Source organism: Ambystoma mexicanum, chromosome 9, assembly GCF_040938575.1.
Source record: "Ambystoma mexicanum isolate Mex_15411 chromosome 9, UKY_AmexF1_1, whole genome shotgun sequence".
Taxonomy (NCBI): domain Eukaryota; kingdom Metazoa; phylum Chordata; class Amphibia; order Caudata; family Ambystomatidae; genus Ambystoma; species Ambystoma mexicanum.
This window is the reverse complement of record NC_090931.1, coordinates 837517030-837531807: the sequence shown is the minus strand read 5'-3', so window position 1 is coordinate 837531807 and position 14778 is coordinate 837517030. Positions and strand designations below refer to the sequence as shown.

Genomic DNA, 14778 nt, shown 5'->3' with positions numbered 1-14778 from the left:
TCAAGGTATTGTTGAATTTGTTGGTATGCTATTTTATCAAGGATTTTGAGAAGAAACGGCCCTGTAGTGATGGGACGGTAGTTGGTAGGGATGGCAGGATCTAGATTCGTTTTTTTAAGGAGTGGGAGGACCCAGGATTGTTTCAGGTTATTGGGTATGGTACCGGCTGTAAAGGATGCGTTTATTAGTTTACTGATAAATGGTGAGAGTTCTCGAGCTGCATCTTTTATCAGTTGTGCAGGGCATAGATCCCCATGGCAGTTTGAGTGCAAGAATAACTTTTTCAACCTCTTTAGTAGAGACTTTACTGAAGTTGAAGAGGGGGGTGGGCACAGGAGGTGACGTCCAGATGGGTTGAGGAGTGGAACTGGTGTTACTCAATTTGGAGATGGAGAGAAAGGAATCTTTTTTATTACTGATTTTAGTTTGCAGAGAAGTAATTTTATTAGCAATAGCTTTTTGAATATCTGTGCACCAGTTTTTGTCCTTGATGCAAGAGTCAGGCGGCTGGACAGGAGTTTCTATTTCTTTCAGAATTGAGAAGAGCTCTTTAGTATTAGATTTCGCTTGAGAGATTCGAAGGTTATAAGGAGGTTTGGTTTTGCAAGGATAATTTCTTTTTTGTACTGGGTAGCTAAATTACATAGGTTTATTAATTTCAGATGGATCGGATCTCCAGATTTTTTCATAGCGTTGTTTCTCCTCTCCGATAGCCTTAAGGTGAGGAGAGAACCAATTGTTCACATGTTTGCGAGGTTTGCTCTTTCTCACTTTGAGAGGTGCTGTGGCATCAAGGGAGGATAGCATTACTTTATTGTACAGATCTACCATGGTTGAGGGATCCATATGTCGGGAATAGCGGTAAGAGTAGGTAGGATCATAGGAATAAGGAGTGATATTTCGCTTATTTCTAGTTGGGACAGCTGGAGCTATGCTGTTAGGTTGCAACGATAGTGTGGGCTCTAGGGAGAATGTGATCAGGTGATCAGACCACGGCTGTGGAATTATAGATTAGACTGAGTGGGCTGTGATTTTCTGAGTGAAACCTAGTTCCTCTAGGGTGTTATTGATTATACTAGCATTAGTGTCTAACGGGTCTCTAAAACCAAGGTTAAAATCTCCTAATATGATGCTTTGGGAGGAGTTCTTGAGATTATGTGATATAATATTTGTTAAGTCATCTTCAAATGATCCTAATGGACCCAGAGGTCTGTATATTAGGTGAATGGATACAGTCTGCGTATTAGATAGAGTTAGCTTAGCCGTTAGGGATTCACAAGAACTTATGTTGTGTGGTGGTGAGAGATTCACTGATAAGTTGGTTTTAACTAGAATACCAGGACCACCACCTCGAGCGGTGGTACGGTCGAGTCTTAGGAGGGTGTAGTCGTCTGGCACAGCTAGCATAATTGCTGGCCCGGCTGCTGGGTGGAGCCAAGATTCAGTAACAGCTAAGAAGTCTAAGTTTTCGTTTTGTAGTAAGTCAGCTATGTCGGTAGCATGGGCTACCATAGAGCGTGCATTTATAAGAGCAGCTCTCATCCCAGACTGGGCTGGTTTCAGGATTGCTAGTTGTGTTTTAAGTTTGCGTTTCGGCCGGATAGGTTCTCGGAAAAGTCTGCTGTTAAGTTGGAGTGGGTGCCGGTGATGGCTTGGATTACACAGGCTGCGAGTGACATTACTGTGCGCTAGTTTGGTTGGAAAGTCATAGAGCCTAGGTAGTCTGGCACGTAATTTAAGGTTCCTCTGTGAAACAGTGCATGGTATGGTAATCATGGCAGCCCGTTTGAGGGCATTCAGCGCTGGCAAGGGTGGGGGTGGATTAAGGAACATGGTGTGGCCATGTAGGCTAGTAATGTATAGGAGAGTTCTTAGTAGGAAAGTGTAAAGCATTGGGAAGTACATTGTATACAAAGAACAGGTAAGGAATCAAGCAAAGTATAGAAAATGTCCATGTATAATAGCATAGGTGTAATACAAGGCAAATGTAGAGGCCAAATGCTAATCAGTCTAAGGCTAGTAGCATCTAAGGCAAATACAATTTAAGGTATCTGACACATTTAGGGCACAAGGGCACTTGGTGCACTGCAGCAGTAGCTAATAAAGTACTGCATCAGGTAGGCTATACGCAGAATATTCTGGCATGCAAGTGAGGAAAGGTAATAGGGAATGCTTCAAGGTGTATAGGGGAGACCAAGTACAATACTGGTAATCAAAGTAGGCATATAGAATGCTACTATGTCTAGGCTTGAATACTAGGCATGTGCAGGTTAAAGAGATGTGTATGCACAAGCAGTGGAACATCTAGATTCGATTTTTAGCTATCAGGGCTAAAAGTAGGGCCAATTACAGTATGCACAAACGGTGGATCATCTAGATTCGATTTTTAGCAATCAGGGCTAAAAGTAGGGCCAATTACAGTATGCACAAACAGTGGATCGTCTAGATTCGATTTTTAGCAATCAGGGCTAAAAGGTAGTATATATGCAACAAGGAGGCAATAGTCAGGCAAGTTAAAACAATCTAGATGCAGTTACTAGGAAGGCACTCTAAATGCAATTGTAATAAAGTCAAGCAGAATCAAGGATACACAATCCAATTTACTAATGTGACCATTAATCAGGGCAGTTTCAAACAATCTAGATGCAGTTTGCTAGGCAGGAAATCTAAATACAATTTGTAAAACAGTCCAGCATTGAGCAAGATTATGGCACTCTATATGTTGTTTTCTGGTGTACCACAGGCGAGCGTGGTAGTAGAAGACAGTAAAGACAAGCGACTAGACGTTGCACCGCAATGTTAGTGCTATGAGAGCTTGAAAGTTACCTGGAATGTGACAGACAGGGAGTCTGGCAGACGGCAGACACAGGCACAACGGGGGTACCAACAGGGCCTTAGGTGCGGGCCTTTGCGGTAGGGCCGGCTCCGCCTGCCGGCTTGGCGATTGGCTGATTGTATACAGCTCCTAGCCAATGATGAGCTCGGCTGCTGATGCAGGCGAGTATCAGGCTAGGTGGATTTCGGTACAGCGATGTCGGCCATTTTAGAATGGTAATCCGGCAAAGAGAGATACTCGTGGGAAATCACAAGGCCCGTGGGTTGCAGCAGATTGGATTGCTACAATATCATGGAGCAGGAACATGGCGCAAGTAAAGCAATTGTGCGCATAGCGGATGTGAAGTCGGGGGAAAGATGCACTACACATGCATTATTCGCGGGAGCTCCGAAAATGAAGAGGGTGCCCTCCGAGGCTTACCTTGGATGGATTGGTCGCCAGAGTGCACCGGCTCCAGCCAGGTGCTCCTCGTCGTGGGCGAGCTCCTTCCGACGCACACCCTGACACAACCCTTTCCATGCTCCACTCTGCTATATCTGATACTCTCGATGTTCTTGCCCCTGTCATGAGGATCCGCTTGAAGCCCAAAGCCAGGTGTAGCTCTTGGTATGACTCAGACCTCATCACCCTTAAACGCAAGTGCAGGATGGCTGAGAGGAAATGGCGTGCTTCCAGTACATCCTCTGACAAACTGGCCTGCCGCCTGCTCCAAAGGCAATACCGGCTCTCTGTCCGCACCAAGAAGAGAGCCCACATCCAAGCCTGCGTCTCCGCGGCATGTAACAACTCAGAGGAACTCTTTAAAATCTGCAAGGAGCTGGCCAATCCTGCTGCAGTCTCTCCCTCTGTTGTCCACTCCCAGGCCCTGGCTTCTCATTACATATCTAAAACTCAGGACATCCTGTCCTCGCTCTCTCTTCCTCTCCCCCAACTCTCCATCTACTCCCTGCTCTTTCTCTGTCCCTTCTTCATCGACACCTCCTCCATCCTTCTCTGCCTTTCCCCTGTTCTCACCTGACAAGGTTTCTAGACAAGTCCGATCTATGAAAGTCTTGTCAAAACAGTTTCACCCCTGTTCCTCCAAAAACATCAAGGACCACATTGACACCCTGGCTCCTGCTTTGGCCGACTTCTGAAAACATTCCTTCGCCACTGGAGTTTTCCCCTCCTCCTGAAGCACTCCCTTGTGCACCCTCTTCTTAAGAAACCCTCTGTCAACCCTTCCTACCCGGCTAACCCCCAATGTCCATCACTCCCTTCCTAGGCAAACTCCTGGAAAAGCTGGCCATCTCCCAGCTTAATCTTCACACTGAATCTGTTGGTTGTCTCCATGACCTTCAGTCTGGCTTCAGAGCTGCCAGGAGCACGGAAACTACTCTCCTGAACATCCGTGAAGATCTGCTCTCCAACCTCGATTCCAACACCCCTTGTGTCGTCATCCTATTTTATCTCTTCTCTGCCTATGACACAGTCAACCATAACATCCTTCTCAACCGTCTCCGTGATAACCTGGGTCACTGATCAGGCTCTGGCTTGGCTGACCTCTTTCCTCTCCGATCGACCCTCCCAGGTCCAACTTGGGTCCTTCCTCTCCTCTATCTCTACCTGTGGTGTTCCCCAGGGGTCTAAACTTTCTCCCTGGCTGTTCAACCAATACCTGGCACTTCTTGCCTGTTAGGGAGAATTCTCATCTAAGGCTAATTTCCCTTACCTATAGAGTCCCCCAGCAGCTTTGCTGGATTTGAAGGGTTTCTTTTTTTCTCCTGCTAAGAGTGAGACCCTTTTTTCCGACTCTTAGACAGATTGCTAGTGTATGTTTTAGGCTATCTTCTGTGCTTATGGTCTATGGGGTTTTTCTCACCCTCATAGGTATCATCTTTTTACATGTGTGTTACACATCACCCTCAGTGCAGTAACACAGGGGTGTCCTAGGGACCCCCAAACAGACTCCATACCCTGGGACTGACTGTCTCCCAGGGCATGTAAAGTCCCCATTGACTTTACTAGTCAATACTTATGAACTAAACCAGTAGAACTCATCTTACTATGGAAGTACTGGAAAGGGTTAATAGTCCCCCCCCACCCCCTCCAATGTTCATTTTTGAGGGGGTACTGTTCAGTCCCTCTCTCAAAAGTTTCTGGCTGGTGGCAGTGGTTACTACCGTAAATATTCGACCGCGGATATTTCCCTATGGGATTTTCCCCATTGTTCGAGGCTATCACTTTTTCTGACAGGAGTCCATATTAACTTTACTCTGGTAGGTTTTTATTGCCAGAACTTTAATAATAATTCTTTCTCGTGTCTTTCTCTGTAATCCTAACCCAGGTCGGGGATCCTTTGTTTGTCCTTTTGGCAGGCTTCTGCACAGAAGCCCTCCTTTTGGCGCCACCGAGTCTGGGGTAGACAGGATGTGTGGGAGGGGGAATCGGCACCCTGGACAGGGTTGCCTATGCAACCCAAGTCGCACTCTTCCCTGATAGGCTGGGGGGTTCTCCCGCCGGGTGAGCCACCCCACTGTGTGAGTGACAGTTAGGCTGTATGAATGGGGGTCTTGCTGCATAAAAGCAGGGTCCTGAGGACTGTAGGACAAGACGTCGCCACTGGAACTAAGAAACCGAAGAGGAGAGAAGCTGAAGACACCTGCAATGACTGAACCACCGGAGAAGCCCTGCTGCAGATACTCACCACTTTTCTCCAACGACTTCAGAAGATCTTCCTCTGCAAGAGTCTTCTTTCCTTGAGCTGGTTGGGCCAACCAGTTCGCCAATCGCCTTCCAGGACCTGCCTTGGTCGAATCGCCAGTGCCCTGCACTCGGGAGACCGGATAGCCAGGCACCCGTCCATCACTACCGCGATTTAAAGGAGCGTAACCTTTTGTATTTGTATTTTTTGTATTTTATTTATTTCTATAGCGCACCAGGCCCAGGGGCAACCGGGCGCTTAACTTAGTTACAACAAGATGAAAGCATGACAAGGCAATGTGACAGAGTATTACAAGATTATTACAGGAAGATTTACAAAATTTACAAAATATACATTCAAATGAATATCCTTTTGGCAGCACCGCGGCTGGTTTCATCCCTGGGCAGTGCAGTAACTCGAACCTTCCTCCACGACGAGAGTCTCTCTTCCTCTGCTGGATCTCCCGAACTGCAGGAACTGCCAGGAACTACTGCCACCGCAGAAGCCTCTTCCACTTTAAAGGTACATTGTTCCGCCAGGCCTCCCGTTTCGTTGGTTACCGCTAAAGGTGTTTTAAATCCTTTACTTACCTACTGGGTTGGCCACCCCCATCAGCCAACATTGTCTTTCACCTTCTGCAACCGCCTTTTCAAATCGTTAAACAAAGACTTGACTGCGGCTACTAGAACAGTTTGATCCTGGGCACACTGCCTTGTACCATTGACTTTGGCACAGGCCTATTGTCTCTGGCTAAATCTGTTACAACTGCCTTCTCTAGATTGCTTCTCACCTAGAAATGTGTTGGTGCGCCTAACTCTTATAACCACCTTTTTCCTTCCCCTTTTTTGAACTTGTGAAGTGCCATTTTGCTTGGTTTTCACCTCAGTATTGCATATGCTAAAGTATTGCCTTGCCTAACTTGTTCACAATCTACTTGGGAAGTGTTGCTGGTGTGTTAAAGAGTCTAAACCTGTATAACTTGTCCTTTCCCTCCCTTCTGAGAAATTGTTAGAGTGCCATTTCTGCTTGGTTTACACTGTGCCGTTTTGCTCAGTTTTCACTCTTGCTGAAACTTGTCTACAATTTAAAAAAGGAGGTGTGTATACTTTTCTCGACTGATTTAACTTGCTTTAATAATAGTGATTTGTGTGTGAACATCAGAGTGTGTAAAATAAGGGATACATTACTCACCGTAATCGTATTTCTGATGCTTGTATCTGCTTAGATTCACATGCTGTGCATAGGCCGACATCTAGTGGAAGCTGCGGAGTATTACAGTTTGTTTTTCGAAAGTCGAAAATGGGGCGTCGACACAGGCGTGCCAGTAATACTATCCCTAGTGTGACGTCCACTGTACCCAAGATCCCTCACGCGTGTAGGATCCTCAGATTGTATTTTTTCTGACATGAGGAAGCATGAGGAGTAGCGTGAGTACAGATAATCCAAGCAGATAGACAGAAAGGTAAGACTACAAGCAATCATGCGCCTTCTCTCGGAGGGGAGGAAGGGTGGGTCGCATGTGAATCTAAGCAGATACAAGCATCAGAAATACGATTACGGTGAGTAATGTATCCCTTCTGAGGCTTGTGGAATCTGCTTAGATCACATGCTGTGCATAGATTAGCGAGCAGTACCAGAAGAAGGAGGTGGGATGTGAGAAGGGTCATGAGCAAACAGGTGTCTTAGAACCGCTTGTCCCACTTGTGTATCTGTCTTGGAATGAGTGTCAATGCAGTAATGCTGAGTAAAGGTGTGAATAGAGCTCCAAGTAGCCGCTTTGCAAATGGTGTCGAGGGGAACATTTGCAATGAAAGCCAGAGTGGCACCAATGCCTCTAGTAGAGTGGGCCCTTGGCGTAAAAGGCAGAGTCTTTTTAGAAAGAGAGTAACACAGCTGTATACAGTTGATAATCCACTTCGAGATAGCGCCCTTAGAGACGCGATCCCCCTCTCTGCCTGTAGCTACGGAGACAAACAGTTGATCTGTTTTCCTTAGCGGTCTGGTTTTATTTACATAGTATAGGACCGCCCTACGCACATCTAGGGTGTGTAGTTTCACCTCAGCCGAGCTTTGCGGGTTTTGGAAGAAAGCCGGAAGCTCGATGGACTGGTTTACATGGAATTTGGATATGAATTTAGGTGAGAACCTAGGGTGTGTGCGTAAAACCAGTTTGTCCTTGTGGATAGTAAAGAAAGGATCCTGCACTGACAGAGCCTGAATTTCACTGACCCTTCTTATGGAGGTAATGGCTACTAAGAAGGCCGTTTTATAAGTCAGGTGTTTGAGACTACTTTTATGCATGGGTTCGAATGGCGGTCCCATGAGCTTAGCTAGCACCACGTTGAGGTCCCATCCTGGCGGTGGGTTCGAAATAGGAGGGTGAAGTCTCTTTACTCCTTCCATGAAGGCTTTAACCACTGGTACTTTCCACCACGAGACCTTGTTATGGGATGTGGTGTAAGCCGAGAGGGCTGCCAGGTGTACTTTCAGCGAGTTAAAAACCAACCCTGCATCTAGCAGGTGGAGCATGTATGTTACAACGTTGGAAGGAGTGCAATCAACCGGGTTGATTTGTTTATTCTGGCACCAGATAACGAATCTTTTCCACTTATCAAAGTAACAGTGCCTTGTATTAGGTTTCCTGGACTCCTTTAGAATGTCCATACATCTCTGTGGTAATTTGAGATGTCCAAACTCTGACTTCAGGAGCCATGCTGCTAGGTTCATAGAGTTGGGTTTCTGATGCACTGTTTGACCCTGTTGCTGGGACAGTAGGTTGTACCAGGCTGGAAGTCTGATGGGTTCGCACACCGCCATCCTGCGTAGGTGTGGAAACCATGGTTGTCTCGCCCACATGGGAGCAACTAGGATGAGCGTCATCGATTCCTTGTTCATCTTGTACACCACCTTCCTGATGAGAGGAGTTGGTGGAAAAGCGTACGCAAACATCCCTGACCAGTTCATCCACAGGGCATTCCCTTGGGAGTCTGGCTGGGGGAACCTGGATGCAAATCCTGGGCATTGTTTGTTTTCGCTTGTGGCGAATAGGTCTATAGTGGGGAAACCCCACTGAGAGAAGAGATCTTCTACTACGTCTCTGTGAAGGACCCATTCGTGTTCTTCTGGGAGGGAGTCTCTGCTTAGAGTATCCGCTAGGGAATTGAGCTCCCCTGGAACATGTTGCGATGACAGGAAGATGTTCCGTCTGAGTGCCCATATCCATATTTTCTGGGCAAGCTTGGACAGATTTGGCGAACGAGTCCCCCCTTGCTTGTTCAGATAGAACATGGCTGTCGTGCTGTCCGTCCTGACCTGCACCGACAAGTTCAGTAGATGGGGCTCGAACGCCTTTAGCGCTCGGAATACTGCCAGAAGCTCTAGCAGATTGATGTGGTTCTTGGCTACTGAGTGAGACCAGAGACCCTGAGCTGTGTGGTGGAGATGGTGAGCTCCCCACCCAGTCAGGCATGCATCTGTAGTCACCACGGCTTGTACTTCGGGATCGTAAAAGGGTTTCCCCTTTGCGAGATTCTCTCTTGTCCACCAGTGTAGGCTCTGTACGAGTGTTGGCGAAACGACCACTAGATCGTCCCAATGACCACTTGCCTGAGACCACTGTTTCGCCAACCATTCCTGCATGGGACGCATGCGCAGACGCGCGTGGGGGACCAAGTAAATGCATGACGCCATCATGCCCAGAAACCGCATAGCTTTGCGTACTGTTATCTGTTGACCTGACTGATAATACGGAATTTGCAGAAGTATATTCCGAATTCTCTCTTCCGAAGGGAAGGTCAATCCTTTCTGAGTATCTAGGATAGCTCCTAGAAACTGTTTTGAGGTGCTTGGCACCAGACTTGACTTTTTCTCGTTGATGGAGAAGCCTAATTCGTGGAGGAGGTCGATAGTCCTCTGAATGTTTGACCTGCAAATTCCTGGGGTTTCCCCCGTTATGAGCCAGTCGTCCAGATAAGGGTACACCGGGATTGCTTCCCTGCGTAGGTGTGCAGCCGCCACCGCCAGTACCTTGGTGAATACCCTTGGTGCTGAGGCTATCCCGAAGGGCAGTACCTTGAATTGGTAGTGGCGGCTGTCCACCTTGAAGCGCAAGTACTTCCTGTGCGCTGGGAGCATGGAAATATGAAAATAAGCATCTTTCGTATCCAAGGTTGCCATGTAATCCCCCTTTTTTAGGAGGGGGATTACCTCTTGTAGCGTGGTCATACGGAATTTTTGGGGCTTGACATACTTGTTGGCAGGCCGTAAGTCCAATACTGGGCGCATTGTCAAATCTTTCTTTGGCACAAGGAAGTAAGTTGAATAGATACCCTTGTTTACCTGGTGTCTGTCCTGGGACGAGTTCTATCGCGTCTTTTTCTAGCAGAATGGCGATCTCCTCGAGAAGGATCCTTTGATGCTCTAGGGAGTGCACTCTTTGTCGTGGAGGATGGTTCCGGGGACGCTGCAGTAGTTCTATACAATATCCAGCGGATACTGTTGACAGCACCCATCTGTCTGAGGTGATCCCTTCCCAAGCTTGGGTGAAGGTGGAAATGCGTCCCCCTACTGGGGTTGCGTGGCAAGGGACCCTGAGCTGAGCGTCACTGTTTTGGTGGAGGCGTGCCACCTCCCTTGTTGGGGCTGCCTCTGCCTCTTCCACGACCTCTCTTGTTACCCCTGCCGTAACTCTGGGTAGACTGCTGGTTGTTATTCCATTGTGTACCCTGTCCCTGGGCATAGTTGCCTCTTTGTGAATTTTGGCCGCGTGGGCGACGAAAATTACTGTTCCCCCTCTGGTTAGGGGGTTTGTTGGTAAGCTGGCCAAGGGATTTGAGAGTCTCATATTCATCTTTGGCATTTTTAAGTGCGTCTTCGACCGCTTTCCCAAACAATAGGTCGGGTTCCACTGGCTTGTCTATTAAAGAAGCCTGGGTTTCTGTCTTGAATCCCGACTGCCGTAACCACGCATGTCTCTTGATAACAGTACCTTCTGCTATCAATCTCCCTGCGTTGTCAGCGGCGTCGAAAGTTGCTTTTAAAATGCAACCAGACACGGCTCTCCCCTCTGCCGAGATCCGAGCCAGTTGGCCCTTTAACGGTTCTGGAGCAGAGGCAATGAGCGCCGCGACTTCTTCCCATTGATGGCAATTGTAACTAGCCAACAGGGTGGTGGAATTCGCAATCCTTGCTTGGTAGGCGGACGTTGAGGCTACCTTCCTGCCAAACCCGTAAAGTTTTTTGCTCTCCTTGTCGGGAGGAGCTTCTGATGAAGATAAGGGCGTGCCAGCCCTTTTCCTAGTGTTGGTAACCACTAGGGAATCTGGTTTAAGATGTCCCCTTATATACAGAGGGTCAGACTGGGCTGCCCGGAAAATCTTTTCAATTCTGGGGTTGACAGCTCTGGTGAGGTTAGGATTCACCAGGGAAGGATCTATTCTTCGTTGGATGGATTTGAGGATAGGGATGGTCTGAGCGACCGGTCTTCTCTCTCCTACAAACTCCTCCGCGAAGTCCCTTTCCTCCTGTACACCGTGGGTGTCGATGTGGAAATGTTCCTCTGCTCGAGCGAGAACCTCGTTAAGGAGGGGCTGGTTATTAACTGGAGAGTCGGTAACTGGGGCTTCGCTTTGTACTGGGGAATCTACTCTGTAAATTTCCTGCTCATCTTCTCCCTCCTCCAGGTCCTCATCCTCTGCATAGTAATCTGTCCCGGTTTGTTCTTCCATAATTTGAAACTCCTGGTCCTCTTCAGGGAAAACTTGTCCCTGGTAACTGGGGAGTGGAGTAGAATATGGAGTGGAGTAAGGCTGAACCTCGAAGGGTTCGGGTCTTTCGAACCGGGGCTTTTTAGTTAGCGGGATAGGATCGGAGGAGCCTGAGGGTGTGGCCCCTTGAGGGTTATATGAAAGAAAGTGTTCTGGGTTCTTATCATAAAAATCAGCCAAGGAAGACATCCTAGACATAACCCTGTCTATGTCTTCACTGGACCATTCCCTGGAACAGGGTATTACTTTAGCAGGTGATGATTTATGGGACTTTTCAAGGGTAGACTTGTGTTTGCTTGTCTGCCTAGGGTGAGAGGATGGCTTGACAGGGGTTGAAGGCTGTGCTTTCCGCTGTTTCCCCCCCTCCCCGTGCGTGGAAAAATGTTTTCCCTGTCCCTTGGAGGCCCCAGAGACTTTCGACGCCTGGCGCCGAGGGTCTGGAGAGGTATCTGTGTGCTTCGGGCGTGGGGCCTCACTGGTGTTAACCGCGGTCTCGGTATCTTGGAGCGCGGCCTGGGGGTGGAAGTCGTCTTCGTCTCCCGACGATCGAACTTCCGTTAATGTGTGTAGCGAGGCACTCTTGGCAAGAGTGGATGATTGCCTTGCGTCGTGAGGCGATCTCGATCGAGAGCGCCCAGAGGACACCGAGTCGGACCGTTCTTTTTGTGCCTCTTTCCGGGAAGTCGACGTCGTCGAGGTCCGGTTGGTCTTAGTGTGTTTAGTGTGTGTTAGGTGTGTAGCGCTTGCGTCGCCGCGGTCTTCCCCATAGTCGCCCTGCCGGACGACCTTCCGAGGTCGGGGACCTGCGCTCGCCGGCTGTCTTTCGACGCCGTAATGCCCTCGCCGTCCGAAAGTGCGGCGTCGCTGCCATCGCTGAAGGCGCCCTCCGCTGCCATGGCCTCCTGCCTGGCGTGGTGGGCCCAACGCTTTGTCGAACGGTCCTTAAGTGTCTTAGGTTTAAACCTACTACACGCTCTGCAGTTCGCTTCGGGGTGATCCCTCGGCAAGCAGAGATTGCACGTGGCGTGCCTGTCGACCCAAGGGTATTTGCGATTGCACTTGGGGCAGAATTGAAAAGGGGTACCCTCCATACGCACCTTAAGGCAGCGGGCTGCTAAGTGTAGGAATATATAAAATGTAACTATATATCAAGAGTGAAGAGTATGTACCACCCCCCACTCTCCCTACTTGTAAGGGCCGAGGCCAGCGGCCTACTAGGCCCGGGCCGAGGCCAGCGGCCTTCCGAGGCCCAGATCCGTCGTGCAGCAGTCGACGGTCGATGACTTCTCCAGCCGTCGTCGAGGTTGAGGGTCGACGTTGGGGTGGGGAAGGGAAAGAATAAGAATTATAATTATAATAACAGCAAAAGTATGGCTAAGGCCAGGGAACTCCGCAAGATGCTTCCTACTGAAGCCCTAATGTGTAAACCCTGAATACTGCTCATCTCCCTCTTGAGATAAGTCTGACTGCTTAGCCACAGCTACCAACCAAATCTTTGTGGGGCAGACTGATACCAAAGGGGATTTATTGCATATACCTATAGTCTTCATATTCTGTAGTGCTCCCTAAGGGAACTGCACAGGATTCTGTCTAACATTGCCCACCCCAGTGCTGCTCTCTGCCCCAACTATCAGTGCTATGCGGATGACCCTCAACTCATTTTCAGGCACCCTTCCACCACCTTTTCTTCTCTCATCTCTGGCCGTCTGCCATCCAGGAGTGGTGTGCCACCAATGATCGCTGCCTTAATGCCAGTAAGACTGAGATTTTCCTCATCGGCACATCTGCTTTCTCTTTCCTGTCACTCTCTGGCCAGCCTCTCTTGGCCCTCTTCCTGCTCCCACCTGTTAGGCTAAAAACCTTGTGGTCATCTTCGACTCCACACTTTCCTTCTCCTCTCACATCTCTGACGTCTCTAAGAAATCACACAACCAGATGCACCTCCTCAGAGGTATTCTTCCTTTCCTCTCCTTCCCCCAGAAGCTCACTGTATCCAGAGCACTGGTTCTCTCTAGGCTGGACTACTGCAATAGCCTCTTTCTAATCTGCCTGCACCTACTCTCTGCCCTCTGCAACTCATCCAAAACAGAACTGCAAGACTTTTCCTTGGCCTCAAGCCCAGGGATCGTATCTCTCCAGGACTGAAATCTCTGCACTGGCTCCCAGTGGCGGCGAGGATTAAGTTCAAAACCCTCTGCATTGTCCACAAGGTCTTCTGGGGACTGGGACCTCAATACCTTCAACTCTCTCTTCCTAAATATCTTCCTTCTGGAGCTCTTCACCCATCCGCCTCCAACTCCCTCCGGGTTAGTCGCTTCTCCAAGCAGCGAGTTGGTGGTAGATCTCTTTCTTCTGCTGGGGCATCTCTCTGGAATAGCCTCCTTGCTTCTCTGAATCTTGAGTAGAACCATATCCGGTTCCGGAAGCACCTCAAGACCTTCCTCTTTGCTTCTGCTTGCTCTCCTTCTCTCTCCTGCTGATCTCCTGGCTGAATCTGAAACTGCACTGGTTACCTGGCTGCCCTGTGATCTCAGGCTCAGGTCCCCTGACCCGCCAGTTGCACACCTGCACTGCCCTTCTGGTAATCCTTGCACTCGGGGACTGTTCTGTATTTATTCATGTATTTCTATAGCGCAGCAGGCATCAGGGCGCATTTCAATTAGACGAGGACCAACATGAAGAAACAGGACAACATGGTATAATTAAAGTCAAAGTTTCAGTCCCTTTTTGAGGGGTTGGCTTTCGTCTTGGTGCTTAAGGTAGTTGTCTATTTAAATAGGAAGGTTTTCAGTTTCTTTCTGAAATGTGGGTAGTTGGGTTCTAGCCTTAAGTGACTAGGCAGCTTGTTCCATTTGGCGGCTGCTTTGGAGGGGAAGGTCCTGCCTGGTCCATTGTGTTTTTTTGAGTAGCTGACATTCACTAGTCCTTGGGCCTTAGATCTAAGAGCGCGGCTTGGTTCATATAGGCTGAATTGTCTCTTTAGGTAGGTAGGGCTACTCCAAATAGACAATGGTGGACTAAAGACATTGATTTAAAGATTATGCGGTCTTCCATGCCGAGCCAGTGGAGACATTTTCTATCACCAGTAATGTGTTCCCTCCTCGATTTTCCTGCGACAGTCCTGACTGCGTTATTCTGGATGACTTGACATTGTTTAATACATTTACTGCTATATCCCAACATCAGCGAGTTCCCGTAATCCAGTCTTGATAGGATCGTGGCTCTGGCGATGATGGGTCTGTTTTGTTTGCTTAACAGGGGTCTAATCAGTTTAAGGAGTCACTGATGATACTGACAGTTGCGTTTCAGATATGCAACTTGAGCATCAGCTCCCAGGGATGCTTGTAAATAGACACCTAGTGTCTTAACTTCGTCAGAAACCCTCATCATTGAGCCTTTGATTTTAAAGGACAAGTAAGCAGGATCTAGTTTAGCCCTAGCATATGGAGAACCGAATGTCATGAGCTCGGTCTTGCTTCCATTGAGGCACATCC

General features: G+C 48.5%; 1 protein-coding gene across 1 annotated transcript in view; it reads right to left on the bottom strand.

Moving 5' to 3' along the window:
* Positions 1 to 14778, bottom strand: part of RPE (ribulose-5-phosphate-3-epimerase) — a 382550-nt gene that overhangs the window by 39856 nt on the left and 327916 nt on the right. The window lies entirely within an intron of this gene.